The sequence below is a fragment of the Arachis hypogaea genome, chromosome 11, assembly GCF_003086295.3.
Source record: "Arachis hypogaea cultivar Tifrunner chromosome 11, arahy.Tifrunner.gnm2.J5K5, whole genome shotgun sequence".
NCBI classification, from domain to species: Eukaryota; Viridiplantae; Streptophyta; class Magnoliopsida; order Fabales; family Fabaceae; genus Arachis; species Arachis hypogaea.
The window spans coordinates 136,146,194-136,150,671 of NC_092046.1; positions in this window are offsets into that span (position 1 = coordinate 136,146,194).

Consider the following 4,478-nt stretch of genomic DNA (forward strand, 5'->3'; position numbering starts at 1 on the left):
TCTACACCTTTAAGCCATTCTCAGGCTATAGGTGTTCAGTGGATCAGAAATTGCCAGGAGTTCCAGAGACGTGATCATTTGTATCGACGTAATCCACAGTGGGGACATCGAGCGCCTTCCCGAAATCAATATTCCTACTATCGAGGTCGTGCCAGGGGTTATCCATGAGGAAGAGGAGGAAGGAGAGGTTTCAATCAGAACAAGAAACTTTCGATTGAGACAGGCAAGGAACTAAGCAAGGGGGCAACGCCTTCTGTGCATTCTAGAATCGTTTTTCCTTCTGACGAAGAAACTTACCCTAAAGAAATTCTATCACCTGCGAAGATGAAAAAGGGCAAGGCAGTAGCCCAATCTTCTAGAATTGATAAAAACAAAGATGTTGATGTGGATGAGGAATACTTCGATGAGGGCGATGATGACATGGTTGGGACAATATCGATCATTCCCACTGAATATTTGGGGGAGTATGAAGGAGATCCTGATGCAGATTATGATTCGGAGGATGAGGAAGCTTTTTCCTTCATCCGGATAGAGGATGAGCCAGGTTACTTCTTACGGCCTACTGAGAAGCAGATGTCTCACCTTCGCCCACTTTACATAACAACTACTTTAAGTGGGATAAAGGTGAATAAGGTTTTGATTGACGGTGGCGCTGCAATCAGTTTGTTGCCAGAAAGGATGTTAATTAAAGTAGATAAGCATCCTGATCATTTAGTCTTACAAACATTGCTGTGACAGATTTCAATGGGGCTTCGACTCCAGCCAGGGGTTGGTGACTCTGATTGTAAATGTTGGCTCGTCTGAGCGTAATACTGTCTTTGTGGTGGTTCCTTTGAGAGCGAGTTATAACGCTTTGTTGGGGCGAAATTGGATACATGGTGTGGGAGCTGTACCTTCTACAGTGCATCAAAGTGTGCTTTTATAGACTAATGAGGGTAAACCTGAAACCGTCAAGGCATATTCGAATTTATACATCGAACAAATGCATGTCAATTTCAGTATTTATAATCGTAAGTTAAGGTCCTTAGATGTTGATCGATCACTAGTCCTTATAATTGTGAAGGGTGCTACTTGTCCTCGGAAGGCCTTTCAGTGAAGTTGCACTATCCAGAGTTGGATGGTGAACCAACTGGTTGGGATTGCCTCTCTTGAAGACTTGGAAGGGACTGCTCCATGGACTAGGTTGAGGAAGTTTCCAACTACCTGGTAACATTACAAAATTATTTAAGCAATTCGCAGTTATTAGAAAATAAAGATGATTCTTCTGATGAAGTTGAGTCAGATAGGGTTAGTAAGTTTGTTAATTGTAATGCATTCGATTCGACGTTCCCAGTCAAATTTAGTTATAATTTCCTTATTTCTTGTAATGAAACTAATGATGCGATCCGGACTGCCAATTTAATAGCAGAGGCCCATTGTGTAGAAAATAAAAGTGATGATGATTTAATCAAAGATCCGATTTCTTCTATTACTGATGATTCTATTGATTTCACTTTTGATTGCATCTATGATTTGGAACCTTTGCGGTTTGAAAATTATTCAACCAAAAAGGATGATTATTATAAAGGGTTTGAATCTCAAGATCCCTTAGAAGAAATTAATCTAGGGACTCTTGATGATGTTCGAATTACATATATTTGTAAAGATCTTGTTGATCCTTTTCGAACTGAACTCTTTAATCTTTTATATGAATTTAAAGATTGTTTTGCTTGGGATTATCATGAGATGCCTGGTCTCGATCGTTCATTGGTAGAACATCGATTAGCATTGAAACCCAATGCTCGACCTGTAAAACAGTCTCCAAGGCGTTTTGCTCCTGAAATCAATATTAAAATTAAAGAAGAAATAGAACGCTTAATCAAAGATAAATTTATTCGAACTGCACATTATGTGGAATGAGTATCAAACATTGTCCCTGTTATGAAGAAGAATGGGAAGTTAAGAGTATGCATCGATTTTCGAGATTTGAATCATGCTACTCCAAAAGATGAATATTTTATGCCTATCGCAGATATGTTAATCGATTCTGCAGCGGGGAATGAAATTCTTAGTTTCATGGACGGATATTCTGGTTATAACCAGATTTTTATTGCAGAAGATGACGTGGCTAAAACTGCTTTCCGTTGTCCTGAGGCATTAGGTACATATGAATGGGTGGTTATACCTTTCGGTTTAAAGAATGCTGGAGCAACATATCAGCATGCAATGAATGCCATTTTTCATGAATTTATTGGGAAGTTTATGGAGGTATATATCGATGACGTAATGGTCAAATTGATTTCCGTGAGTCAACATATTGACCACTTAAGAAAGGCATTCCTTACTATGAGGAAGAAAGGTTTAAAAATGAATCCGTAATGTGCTTTTGGAGTATCGGCTGGAAATTTCTTGGGATTTTTTGTTCATAAAAAAGGAATAGCTATTGATAAAAATAAAGCAGATGCAATATTAGCATTGTCTGCACCCAAATCGAAGAAGGAATTGCAATCATTTTTGGGTAAAGTAAATTATCTTTGGAGATTCATCTCGAATCTTTCCGATCGAACTAGGGTATTTGCGCCTTTGGTGAAATTAAAAAATGGTTCAAAATTTGAATGGACCACAGAACATCAATCGGCGTTTGATTCAATCAAGGCATATTTGTCAAAAGTCCCGATTATGGCGAATGTTCGTCCATCTGAGCCTTTAAAATTATATATTGCAGCATCTGAAAATACTATTAGATGTATGTTAGCCCAGGATGATGAAAACGGGCATGAGCGAGCAGTTTATTACCTTAGTCGAGTATTAACTGACATCGAAGCAAGGTATTCTCCAATCGAGAAATTGTGTTTGTCTTTATATCATACATGTATGAAATTAAAGTGTTATATGGTGGCTAAGTCAGTGAAAGTTATAGCACAAATTGACATAATTAAGTATATGTTAAGTTTCCCTATGTTAAGGGGACATTTGGGAAAGTGGATGCTGGAATTGACGGAATTCGATTTACAGTATGTTCCAGCCAAGGCTGTGAAAGGACAGGTCATTGCAGATTTTCTTGTAGATAATTCGAAAGATCTGAATGACCAGGGGGCAAACATAATCGAAGTAGAAAGCAGTTATTAGAAATTATATTTTGATGGATCCAAGCATAAAGATGGTGCAGGAGTTGGGATTCTCATTATCTCACCAGAGGGTATTCCATTAGAATTCTTGTTTGAATTAAAATATCCTTGTTCGAATAATGTGGCCGAATATGAGGCTCTAATTTTGGGTCTTGAAATTTTAATCACCAAAGGAGCTTTAGAGGTTCAGATTTTAGGGGATTCACAGTTAGTTTTAAAGCAGTTATCGAAAGAATTTAAGTGTAATAATGAGACGTTACAGAAATATTTAGTAACTGCTTGGAAATTATTAACGTCTTTTCGAAAGATTTTCTTGGTGCATATTCCTAGAATTCATAATGAAATTACTAATGACTTGACCCAAATTGCTTCAAGGTATCGGGTTGGTCCGAAACTTTTAGGAAATTATCTAGTATCCATCAAATTTTAGTACCATCGAGTGAAAAAGAGGTTTTATGTATGGATGAATGGGAAGATTCTGATTGGAGAAAGCCTATTGCTTTTTATTTAAAGGATTCCAATGTTTCAATTGATAGAAAGATAAAATTACGAGCAATAAATTTTGTCTTATTAGCTGATAAACTGTATAAAAAAGGAATTGATGGGAGTTTGTTAAGATGCTTAAGTCGAGATGATCAGAATATTGCCTTGGGTGAAGTCCATAATGGAATATGTGGTGTCCATCAGGCAGGGAAGAAGATGAGATGGGTATTATATCGAAATCATGTATATTGGCCGTCCATGATAAAAGATTGTATTGATTATGCGAAGGTATGTCAGGAATGTCAGAAACATCGTTCGATACAACAGATTTCAGCGGTTGAATTACATTCGATAATAAAGTCATGGCCATTCAAAGGTTGGGCTCTGGACTTGATTGGGTTGATCCACCCTCCTTCATCAAAACAACACAAGTTTATTTTAGTAGCTATTGATTATTTCACAAAATGGATTGAAGCAGTTCCACTAGTAGAAATTGGTCAAAGTGAAATAATAGACTTTGTTGAGGAACATATTATCCATCGATTTTGAATTTCTCAGACGTTAAGTACTGACCAGAAAACTATGTTTACTGGCCAGTGAATTAAAAATTTTGTGGCTTCAAGAAACATTAATATGGTTACTTCAACTCCTTATTATGCACAGGCTAACGGGCAAGTGGAGGTAGCAAATAAGATATTGATAAGCTTGATTAAAAAGCATATCGGAAATAGGCTTCGAACATGGCATGAAACTTTAAGTCAAGTATTATGGGCTTATCGAAATTCACCAAGAGGTTCGACAGGGACATCACCTTATAAATTGGTATATGGTCATGATGCAGTATTACCATTAGAAATTAATTTGAATACTTTAAGAGTATCAAGACAG